The 12,819-nt window shown below is 42.3% G+C and overlaps 1 protein-coding gene and 1 pseudogene across 1 annotated transcript in view; both read left to right on the top strand.

Moving 5' to 3' along the window:
* Window positions 1–12,819, top strand: part of THSD4 (thrombospondin type 1 domain containing 4) — a 447,797-nt gene that overhangs the window by 294,191 nt on the left and 140,787 nt on the right. The window lies entirely within an intron of this gene.
* LOC112471745 lies at window positions 4,340–4,458 on the top strand (annotated as a pseudogene).

Below are 12,819 nucleotides of genomic sequence, written 5' to 3'. Positions count from 1 at the left end.
GGGGGTAGGGACAAGGAAAGCAGCCAAGAAACATTGAAGCTGCAAGTTTGAGGGAGCTAAAGCTGGGTGAGGCAAAGAAGAACTATTGCTAAACCAAAATATTTAACTAGATTTCACTTTTTTCTTTCAGTCCAAATTCTTTGCTTGAAAGTTTAGCTTTGAAGTTGTTTCTTTTCTTAATGTTCCAACAATATTGTTCTTTTAATCTTGTTTTTGGGTGGAACATAGACTATTTAGATTATTTCTAAATTATAGCATCAAATTTCTTGGATTCCTGGGTATGCTTTTTGTCATAAGCCTTCTTCAGTGCTGCCCAGAATCTCCTTTCTCAAACAGGCAAGAATGTGTGAAAACAGCCTGGCTAAAACTGACAGTTTGGTTCTTCAGTGTCTGGTATGTGTTTTGCAAATTTTTGGATTGTTGCTAAATAGATTATATATGTTTATAATATATGCAGACTCTCCCAACTTAATACAGAATATTTATGCCAGTTCTTTCTATAGACAATACATGCTGTAAAGAGCATAATAACCTTTATAAGGATAACGAGATTTATAGAGAAAGAGCTTTTCACCAAAAAACATATTTACCGAGAAAACAACCTTTATAGTTCACTTGGAATAACATGGTGAGAAGCTCTCTGGTTAAACCATTGAGCTTCGATGAATGAATGTCTCTTGCATCCTTCTCCCCATGTCATTAGATGACACTGGCCTTCCTGTTTTTAACAAGTTCAACACCCCATATGAGAAGAGCCTTTTCCATCCTTGCCCTCCTCGGGTGGGCAAGCAGATCCCATTCCCCAAGCTTGACTCCGAGCCCCCAGGGTTGTGCTTGCAGTGCATCTCCTCAGGGAACATGACTGTGTCACCCCAAAGGGAGTGAGTTCAGGCACCCCCTTGGATCACTTTTCATTCTTCCCTCACACATTTAGTGAGTGCCTGCTGTGTGTCAGATCCTGTGCTGGGCCCCAGAGTCGCCCAGGTGAATAAACGGTGATGCGGGCCTTCAAGGTGTGCCCTGACATGTTGTCAGGGGAGAGAGACGTGCTGACGAGAACAGAGTTAGCTGAGTAAGGAAGACAGCAATAGAGAAAGGTGGGACGGGCTGCATCGGAGGCTAGAGGCATGAGGATTAGCAGAGCTTCCAGAGCCTGTCACACCGAGGTTAGCCCTTGAAGGCCTGGTAAGAATTGGTCAGGTAGACGAGGGAGAAGGGCCTTCCAGGCCAAGGGAGCAAGAGCAAGAACCAAGAGCATAAGGAACCCAGCCCATGGTATGTTTGGAAACTGGAAGTTTGGCTCGCGGGCTACTTGAGAGGTCAGGAGACTTGAGAGGTCAGCCAGGACACATCCCAAGGCCAACGGCTTGACCTCTAATATGTGGACTTTGATGGGTGTTGAGAAGAGGAAGCCTGGGCGTATACATGGTATTAACATACCAGAGGTTCATCGTAAAGACCAGGATCTGACTGAAGGTTGGGGAAAGGGTCGTTATTTGTTGAGCTTCTTCCCTCTGGCCCTACGGCACTCCCCCTCCTCCTCTTCCCTGTGCTTTGTGCTGGAGTCTTCCCCTCACAGCCAGGGACTCCAGGCTCTTACAAGTAACTAAGCTCATCTTTTGAGGAAAGAACCAAAAGGCCTGCAGGTTTGTGTCTGAGAGAACCCCCCATGCACTCTGAGGGGCACATGCTGTGCCACGAGGGCTTCTCCGTAATCCATGTCGTTGCTAACTGAGTTGCTTGTGTTCTTCAAGATGGCAGATGCCTCAGGCTAATGCCAAGAACAGCATTTTCATAATCAAGCTCCCAAGGGGGAGAATAAATTTCCTTCATAAATTCTTAATTTAGTGCCACTGAGCACTAGATTAGTTCCATTGAATGCTGCTTTTTACTCCCAATTCCTCCCAACCACATAATTTATGCAGGATCCAGAAGGGGGGAAAAAAAGTATTATTCGAACTAGTCTTCTATATGAAAGAACCATATTATTTTTATAATACCTGGAATGAGAACTTTCACCTGCATGAATTTCGAGAACAACCCCAGGTTCAGATCCCCTCTCACCTCTGACGAACCAGACAACCTCAGATGACACCTGTTTCACCATGTCACTGAGTACTTACAGAGACAACAAAGTTCTAATTGTTTCTCTTAGAAGTTATTTTCTACAGATCGACAAAGGTATGTGTCACCAATGTTAGGAGCAACCTAGCTAAAATTCTGCCTCCTTCCTGACACCTCTTTCAACTACTCAAACTTGCTCTGACCTTTTTATTTTCTCTGAACTCCACTTGCACTTACAGTCAGTATTTGCATTTGGGACCACTTGGAAACCTTAGTAAAACCCTAAGTTATATTGGCTCCAAGTATTTCATGTGGCTTAGTTTTGTCTCTCAAACTAAACTGCAAACCTTTGAGATCAGGGGCCATGTTTTATATTTATATTTAGATTGAATCCAGCTTCTGGGTCTAGCATGGTACAATGCTGGTTACACGGGATGTACAAGATAAATGTTTGATTGACTGATTTACTGTGGCTTTTTCCATCCAAGTGGAATATGGATGGGTGTCCCCTAGGAGAGTCCAAGTCCTCTGGGCTGAGTCACTCACGGAGCCCACTTCTGTCAGTATATTCATTCATGTTGTCACATACAGGACACAGACTGAGCCCCTGTTATGCCAGGCCCCTCCAATACTCATCATATTTTTTTTCTCTTTGCTCCTAAATTTGAGGCTCAGACTCATGCAAACTGCTCACTGTTCTGACCAGACCTCAATCACCTGTGAGGCTACAGAAATGCTGTGAATATCTCGAGGGTAGAAAAGACCTAAAAGCAGGAATCCTGCCCGAATCATAATGCAGGGTAATTACACTCTATCAGTCCGGCGGCATGCACTCCCCTGGCAAGGTCCCGCTCCATTTTCTTCATAAAACCTGAGGAGGAGCAGTTTTTTTTTTTAAAGTAAGAACAGTTATATTCTGCCACTCAGCTGCTCCAGTGGACGCTGGCAGTGGGCCCAGAGGAATGTGTGTGCATTCAAGGGCAAATGTCGCCTCCCTGCATTGTGTGGAGAGGCTCGCTTTGTGCCTAAAGACTGGGAGCTACATAAAGCCCCAATGTCTTCCCCACAATACACCCCAGTATGAGAAGTTCCTTTTCAGCGGCAGAGCCACAAATCTTCTCACTGAGATGCACTTTGGCTCTGTTTTCCTGAAAGCTCTTGCATCTCAAATTCTGAAACATTCGGGCTTAGTTAGTGTCATCTTTCCGTTATGACTCCATCTGGTGAAAGCCTATTCAATTTCCCTTCCAAAGTGTCTGATTTGAGCAGGAAAAAGAAAAAAACTTTTTTTTTTCTTAATGCTAAAACAGCAATTCAGATTTTATAGCAATGTGGCCTTGGGAAAATACCACTAATTAGCTACAGTCAATACTGTGGATTAGATGGTATTCTGTGCAAGGCTGCCACTCACACAGACAGCTCTGTCTGGATTTCAAAGCTTTACCCTCTTTCTGGAGTGCTTGTCCCCTAGTCTTCCAATGGTCAACTCTTATTATCACTTGGCTAGCTCAGGTTCCACCTCCTCCAGGAAGCCTCCTCTGGTCTTCTACATATTCACCTTCTGAATTCCCAGAGGGCTTTGTTTGCTCTTGTCTTGGAACTCTCTTTCTTTTCTTCTTTGTATCATCTTAATATATGCATAAGTGACTTTTACTCTTCTGTAAGATCTTCGAGGGAAGAATCTATGCCTTCCTAATCATTATAATTCCCATAATACCTAGTACAGTGCCTTACACATGCAAGATACTTTTTAAACATTTAGGGTATGGGGATAGAAAAAGAATAATTAGGAGTTATTTAAATTAATCCTACTCAACTGTTTTTGTTTTTTTTTTGTAGTTGTCATTTCCAGTTTTATTGAGTTATAATCGATATCTCAATACCACAGTGTTAGTATTAGGTGTATGACATGATGACTTGATATCTATATATAGTGAAATAATTATCACAATAAGTTTAGTTAGCATCCACCACCTCACATAATTACATTTTTTTTTCTTGTGATGAGAACTTAAGATCCATACTCTTAGAAACTTTCACACTCGTTCTTAGCCAGAAGGCATTGGAGCGATTCTTAGCAACTTTTAGATGTGCACATTATTGTTAACTTTAGTCATCTTGAACATTACTTCCCCAGAACTTTTTTATCTTACAGCTAGAAGTTTGTACCCATACTCAACCATTTTTAATGATGTCCACAACTGATTCAAGACTATGTTATCTGATGATATAATGATGATGATGATGATTATGATGTGACTAAAATAGCGATAATGTCTATGGCCATGCCACCCTAAACATGCCTGATCTTGTCTGATCTCAGAAGCTAAGCAGGGTCAGGCCTGGTTAGTCCTTGGATGGAAGACCACCTAGGAGTACCAGGTGCTGTAGACATTAAAAATAAAATATAAAATATAATAAAATAAAATAAAATAGTGATAATGGCCACTATTAGTCGAACACTTGCTACATTCTAGACACTGTAATAAGCCCTTTACATATTATTATACTTATTAATGATGAGGAAACTTGGTTTTAGAGAGAGTAGATAACATGCCCAACAATCCACAATGAGTAAATGATAGAAGTATGATTTGAATCCAGGCTCATCTGACTGCAGAGAGCCAGCCATGAATTATTCCATTATCCTAAAGACTATCATTGAACAATTCTTGCTGTGTGAGGCAGGCTTTTCCCTTTATTCCCTCAAGGGTTGGGCTGGAAGCGTGAGGAGAATTAATGCATTTGTGAGATCAGCCTGGCATGAAAGCGTTTCACAGCTAGAAAGAGCATAACAGGTCGTCTACTCTTACCCCAGTCCTGGCCTCCACAGTGCAACAGGACAAGGGAATGGAAACCTGGGTGAGCGTTCCCAGGCAGCCAGACCTTGCGAGGCATTGTCACGGGCTTGCCAAGCTCCTTTTCATGTTGGCTACTTTATAAATGACTATAATTGCACTGAGCTTTGGTGGAAGACTTTGAGCCTAATAAAAATGTCAAACTCATTAAGAAGTTTTCCAAGACCAAATAAACTCTGAAGAGGCTGTAATCTTTGATGGCTCTAAATTTGCGAATCATACGAATGTGTACAAATATAGCTGCCATGTACAGAGCTACCGAAGTGTCACTGTTTATTGCTTCAACGTCATCCTGTAATGGAGGTTCGGTTGCAAAATCAGAAATCCCTTTTGAGGATATCGTAGCACTCTTTTGCTTTATTGTGACAAAGCAGCTGTGGATACCAGCAGTACTGTATGTGTCACGAAGAAAAATCTAGAATAAACACAAGTTTGATTAGCCTGGAGTCGTGACCAGAATTTCATTACATTGGAAATGTTTAAAGTCAGGCTGAAAGGGTTTTCTTCTCTCTTGAGGGTAGCTGAGGAAAATCACAGGAAAAACAGAAGTTACACCAGGGAAGGTTCCACATGTAGGAGGTAGGATTTCAGCTGGATCTTGAATGTTGGTTTTGGAAGGCAGAGATCTAAGAGACAGGTGAGGAGTAAGAACACAGAGGTTCAGGTGAGGCAATAATAAAGAAAATGAGTTGACTGGAGCTAAGGGTTTCATACTAAGAAATTGGAAGGAGCCAGAAAAATACTTAGCACATTATTAATAATTTATTAAAATGCTCTTAGATGCCAAATCCTAAGCTAGAAACTTTGCAGTTTACCTCTATCCTCACAGCAATTCTATAAGTTAAGTGTTATGCTCAGTTTAGAGATGATTAAAACTGAGGCTCATGCAAATCCACAGAGACAGAAGACAAATTGGTGATTGCCAGGGTCTGGGAGAGGGGGAAATGGGCAGTAATTGCTAATGGGTATGAGGCTTCTTTTAGGGATGATGAAGTGTTCTGGAATTGAATAATTGCGATGGCTATACAACTTGTGAATATACTACTGAACTGTATACTTTAAAGGGGCAAATTGTATGGCATATGAATTTTAAAGAAGAAGAATAATGAAAACAAAAAAAACCTGAGGCTCAAAAGAGATCAAGTGACATGCTCAAGATCATGAAGTTGGTGATTAGTCAGCAAACTGGGATTTGAACCCAGGGCTCCCTGCTCCAAAGCTTGTGATCTTGTTCCTAGATCATGCTTCTTTCTGTCCTTTCAGGGCCTATGAAGGCTTGCCATGAGGTTGGCTATAAACTTTTGATCAATGAGTAAAATGTATTTTTACTACAAATGCAGTGATGCCATCTGACAGATACAATGTAGAACCTGGTGAGTCGTGAGACACATAGTAAACTCTCTAGTAGGAAGTAACACACAAGATACTGGCTTTGAAGATAGCAAGACCAATTCTGGATCTCACCCAGGTCAGGATGGGGATCCTGTAGGGCTGGCTGGCTCCTAGGGCACGGGGACTGACTGAGCCTCGTGATGTAGTATTTTCGGTGCCTTCAGCTAGTGTGCTATGACAGGTAGGGTCTGTGGGAGGGGATCATATTATGAAGGGCTTGAAGTTCCCTCTGCTCTAGTGAGGGAATTTTAATTTGGTGCAGTGGGCAGTGGTACATTATTGGTGTTAGAAGGTTCTTCTGGCAGTGTACAAATGGTGGGTTAGCCAGCTGTGGCCATCCAGGGGTAAGCTGGGGAGAGTTTAGTTCAAGGTTTGGTAGTGGAAATGGAGAGAAAGTGTGAATCTGAGTGAGATTTAGGAAAACAGAAATTATAGCCTTGGCCACAGATGAAAGAGAAGGAACAATTATAGAACTTGCCTAAGTTTCTCTCCTTTTTAACTCTGGATTTTACAGCCTGGAAGGCTAAAGACTTGAAGGTACTGAGGATGGAGATGAAATAGAAAGGGGACTCAGTTTAAGGAGAAGATCATGAAATAAGTTTGGGACCCAATGAATCTGGGGTAGTGACATTGGATCATGTATCAAGGGTTGTGCTAACTTCCTGCCCAGGCCCTCATCCCAGACAGGTGCAGCCTTTTCCTACGTTCCACTTTAGGAAGGCAAGGTCTGATTGCTGTGCTAGTTACAAATATGCAAGAGAAATAATATTGGCAATCCAAGGCACTTTTATAACACTTGGTAATTTACAGGTTACTTTGACATCTTTTATTCTATTTATTGAGACATGGTTTTATCACAATCCTTCCACAATGGTGAATTTGCCCTTCATGAAACTATAGCTGGATTTACTAGATTTACTATGGCATTCCATTCAGCAGTTTAAGGATTTCAGAGTGAATCTGAGATAACCTCAGGTGAGTGACATAGGGCATTCAAGAGGAAGAATCAGAAAGGCTCTGAGTATACAGATATAAGATGAGGCACTCCTACCAGTGACTGATGAAATACATGTTTTCTGCATCGAATCAACAAATACCTCTTCAACTTAGGATAGCTCCAGAAAAGTTCTGTCAAGCAAGGGGTGGGAAATGTGTATATGATTCAGTGTCAATTATTGACTGTTTTAAGGTGTATAAAATGTCTATTATAGTATGCAAGCCAGAAAACAGAAGAATGGTGTCCTTAAGTGCTGAAAGAAAAAGACAGCTTTCCACCTAGAATTTTAAATCCGGTGAAAATATTCTTTAGAAATGATGGCAGAAGACATGATATGGAGAAAAATAAAGCAAGAAATGTCAGTAGGAAATGCATGGGAGGAGGAAGAGAAGACTTCGTTTTTAAAGTAGAATGGTCAATGACAACCTTTCTGGGAAGGTGAAAGTTATTCAGAGACTGGAAAGAGGGGGTGAGCCATGTAAACAAATGAGAGAAGAGCATTCCAGGCAGAGGTCGTAACAAGTGGAAAGGCCCTGAGAACGGTGCGTGTCTGACATGTTTAGGGAATGGCAAGGAGACCCGTGTGGCTCGAACAGAAGAACCCAGGAAGAGAAGAGAAGGGGGCGACCTCATAAAGTTGACTGTGGACCAGACTGTTGGGTTTTATAGGAAGAATAAATGTGTATCTGTTTGCCTGTGACAGTCTAAAGTTATACCTATTGTCCTATTATTTTATTCTAAAAAAAAAAGTCCTGGTTTGGATGAGAAACTTTATGGTAGTCCTTAGTATAGCTCATCTAAAGGCTTTGGCCCATTCATATATTGAAGTGGGCCCCCCAGAGAGTTTTGACCAGAGATCTGACTCTAACATGACCATCTGACTGTCATGTGGAAAATAGATGAAGAGTGGTCAGAGCAAGAGAGAGACACCAGTTAGCTAACAATTGAACAAACCCAAGAGGTGAGGGCATCTTGGTTCACAGGGCAGCAGTGGAGGTGATGAGAAGTGTCTGGATTCTGGAAGTATTTTGAAGGGAGAATGGCATACTGGATGTGGGGTGTGAGAGAAAAAGTGAGCAGAGAGTGACATCAGAGTTTTTGGTCTAAACAATGGAAAGGATGGAGTAGCTCATGGCTGAGATGGGGAAGATTCTGGGAGGAACAGATTTGGGAGAGAAGACCAGGAATTAGATTTTGGATTGTGAAGTTTGTGGTCCGTTTTGGTTAGCTAAGTGGAGATGTGAGAGAACCAGTGGGTATAAAACTCAGAGATTCCAAGAGAGCTTCAGGGTGGAGATATAAGTGTAGTGCTTAATGCCGAGAGACTGGATGAGCTTTCCAAGTGTGTATGTAGGAGAGAAGATGGTCAAAGAACTGAGCCCTAGGATGCTACTTGTCTGAAGTCAATGAAATGGGGAGGACAGCAGATAAGACTAAGAGGCATCAACCAGGGAGATAAGAATAAACCCAGAGAGCATGTTGTGCCAGAAGCCAACTGAAGAAGTACTTCAAGGAGGAAGCAGTAATCAGCTGGGTCGAATGTTCCTGTTAGGTCCAGTAAGATGACGAGCCAGAATTCGCCACTTGATTTAGTATCATGGCAGTCATTGATAATCTTGACAGTAGAAATGTCTGTACGTAATGAGGGCAGAAGCCTGACTGCAGCAAATTCAATAGAAAATGCTGCCTTTTGGGTTTTTTTGGGGGGAGGGGCGTATTTTGTTATTTTGTTTTTTTTCTTTTCCCCAACTCTCAAACACTGTCCTCGGTCCTTGTGAAAAGCAAAAGACAAAGGCAATTTCTCCAAAGGACCTATTCTACTTTGTACCATGGTTGGGCAGAGAGACCAAGGAAGCTACATGGCAAGGGTGCCCGACCCCGGGCCACAGACTGATACAGGACCATGGCCTGTTAGGAACCAGGCCACACAGCAGGAGGTGAGCAGCGGGCCAGCAAGTAAAGCTTCATCTGTATTTGCAGCTGCTCCCCAGCACTACCTCAGCTCTACCTCAGATCATCAGGCATTAGATACTCACATAAGCACCGGTCTCTGGTGCCAAAAAGGTTGGGGACCACTGCTATATGGTTTGCTCTTGTTGACATCTGGCTCTTTATGAGGATGGGGGCATTTTGCAGCAACGTGATATCTTGTTTTATATTACTTGTCACTTAAGCTCCTACAGCAAAGTGAATACAGTTTGGGAGCCACCAGCAAGGAGGCAGGATAAACTGCTCAAGGGACCAAGACCTCCTAGAAATGATGTATTTGGAGTGGAAATTTTAATGTAATTGTCCTTAAAATTGGAAGATAAAATCTGAAAACATCACAGAGGTAAGAAAGGGAAGAGCTAGATGATAGCCTGGCTCTAGGGGATGAATTAAGGGAAAAGAAAGAATTCACTGAAGCTTTTCAAGAAGCCAGAAGCTCAGTGTTGGGAGGAAAAGAGAGGCCAACTGGGAGCAACATGGTAAGTGCAATTTGGGACTATTTCAGGAGATAAAAATGGAGATGGTCTGTCATTGAAGCCAGAGAGCCAGTACAGCTAAATGTGGAGCCAGGAGTCCCTGATTGAAAAGTGGCAGAGGAAGTTCTGTTTCGTAGAAGAGGTAGGATTTAGGAGCCATTGCAAAGGTTGGAGAAAAGCAGCTTGACCATCTTGGGAATAAGGGGTAATGGGGAAGGGTGCAAGAAATGGTCCAGCCTGCAAGACAACCCAAAGGCAAGGATGAGTTGCCTTGAGGTGATCACAGGAAGTTAAGATATTAGAATGAGAGTCTCTCACTTCTGTACTCACTTGACACACCGCTAAGACCCAGCTCTCATGCCCAGCACTGAGAATTCAAAGATGAGAAAGGTATGGTGTCTCTACTTCATGTAGTTCCCCTCACTGTCATTTGGTGAAACAGAAGTGTGTGGTAATCACTACGCAAAGCATGTAGGTTATAATTGGGGAACGAGGAGGTAAAACCTTACCTCGCCCCGAGTCTCAGAGGAAGTGAGCCGTTAGAGTTGTACTGAGTGGAGCTTACCTAGGTGTGGGCAGGAGGAACCTATAAAAAATGTTCAACACAAACACTAGGGCGCGTGGAAGAGCAGGAAAGGGCCAGGGAGTTGAGAACTGCGGAAGTGACTCGAGTCTGGAGGATAGCTGGAAATGAAGCAGGAAAAGTGGATGAGGCCCAGATCTTTAGCAGCTTAGTCAGCACGCAACGGGGGAGGGGAACGGGACTAATACTTGTCACGTGCCTACAGTGTAACAGACCCTTCGTTAAGTCGTTCATATTTTTTAGTTTACTTGTGATCTTTCAATTTTTAAAATATGTGCTTATTGCAGGAAAATCGTAAAACACAAAAAAATAGAAAGAAAATAATCCTCCATCATTAGCATCCAGAAGTACTTCTGGATTATTATGCAATATGATTATATAATTTCCCTTTCATCCTTTTATCACTTAACAGTTAAAGGGGATTCCCCCACATTATTAAAAATTCGGTACAAATATCATTTTAAGCAATATCTGATATTCCATCAGGTGAATGTATAATAATTTAGTCATTCTCCTAGCACTGCACGTTTGGGTTTGTCTCTAGTATATGTAAATATAAATAAAGCTGTGACGAACATCCTCGAATGTAAATCTGTGGCCTTGTTTTGCATTATGCCTTTAGGATTCATTCCCATAATTGGAATGACAGGGTCAGAGAGCATAAGCATTTTAAGTCTCCCGATCCTTGTTGCCAGTGGCTTTCCAACAAACCCTTCTAATCTGAGTTTCAACTGGCAGCATTCACCGCATACTCTCCAAAAGTGAATGTTGTAATTTAACATTTGATATCACTTAATCTTTATAATATTCTTATGAGATGAGTATTATCTCCAACTTACAGATAAGGAAACCGAGGCTGACAGGTTATCTTACTAGCTCCAAGTGACATAGCCAGTAAGGCACAGAGACAGAACCAACACCGGGTTTGGCCGATTCGAGAGTGTTATTGCTCTCTCCCTGAATAGGTGAGGGACCCCACTGGAGGGTTTTAAATCTGGAGAGTGACATGAAGTACAAGTTCCTCTTGGCCTGCTCTTCTTAGTGCTGGCTCGTATATTGGTGGTGAATCTAGAGATTAACTACCAACTGACACGAGTGCACCCTTTCTGAACATGCTGCTTCTTGTTCTTTGGGGCATTTATGAGCTGAAGATTGATTATGTGGAGAGAGGGGGGAAAAAAGAATAGAAAATTTAATGTAAGTTATTAATGTTAATAAGTAACGTATATGAGCTCATACAAATTAGTTAACAAATATGACCTGCTGTGATAATTTCTAAACAATGTGGTAGTGATGTTCATAATCATAGAAGGTCATTTCACCAAGAATGAAATTGAGCTTTTTGTAGCTCGGCCCCGTCTCTGATTCCTCCCACGTCGCTTCTGCTTTTCAGACTTGAAGGTCAGAGGTAATGGCATTCAGCTCTGGGGTCACCTCAGGATTTAACTCCGGCTGTGGCTAAACTAACCACATGGATTTGATTTGCTCTCTTGAAAGCTCCAAATTGGCCAATAATCTCACTTGGTCACACATGTGGAGTGTAAGAAAAATAACAATCAGAACTACCATTTATTGAGAGCTTACTATATGCCAGGAACTCAGAGAAAATTAACTACTTTGGGCACATTTGGGGGCCAATAAGCAATCCAAATTAAAGACGGGCTCCCTGGCCTGGAGTCCAAGACTGTCATCAACAATAAAGAGGTGAAAAGTGTTTGTGAAAGGATTTAAATAATCCGTTTCAAAGCACATTGAGTCATGCACATTCCTTCCCTACTTTAAAGAACACTTGTACTGAAAGCATCAGATGGACAAGTAGTTGGTAATGACAACCACTCTCACGTCTCAGAGGAAATATATGCTGGTGGTGCTTTGCCCAGCGGGATGTGTCGCCCCTACTACAGGCCCCTCCTTTCTGTCTTCTTCCCTCCTCCATCTCCCCCCTTGGTTTTTTATCCATTGCCCCTGTCAGTAAGAGAGAACATCCCGTTTCCTAAGTACGTGTGATTATAGAGACCCCATCGAGCAGAGAATTGCCATCCTTAGGGAGGCCCTGGGTTGCACTTAAGGCAATGGCAATTTTTTCCCAGTAGAGCTCTTCAAATTAGCAAATGGATGGCTCTTGGAGAAACAGTCTGTCCTGCAACAGAAGGGAGGTTACAATGGAGGTGGAATTCCACTTAGTAGGGGCGGGTGTGTGGGACATTCCTGGTTCCAGTAATTTACTAACACTCCCTGTGCTTAGGAGTAGACTCAGGTGATTTATATACATTTATGTACATATGGGCATACCACAGAGATACTGTGGGTTCGGTTCCAGGTCACCACAATGAAGTGAGTGTCACAATAAAGTGAGTGTCGCAATAAAGCGACTCATAATCTTTTTGCTGGTGGAGGTACCTTCAATTTGTAAAGAAATACATCTGTGAAGCTCAGTAGAGTGAGCAGTAAAACCAGGAA

Source organism: Pteropus alecto, unplaced genomic scaffold (genome assembly GCF_000325575.1).
Source record: "Pteropus alecto unplaced genomic scaffold, ASM32557v1 scaffold38, whole genome shotgun sequence".
Lineage (NCBI taxonomy): Eukaryota > Metazoa > Chordata > Mammalia > Chiroptera > Pteropodidae > Pteropus > Pteropus alecto.
The sequence above is the reverse complement of the archived record's forward strand: the minus strand, read 5'-3'. Positions and strand labels throughout refer to the sequence as shown.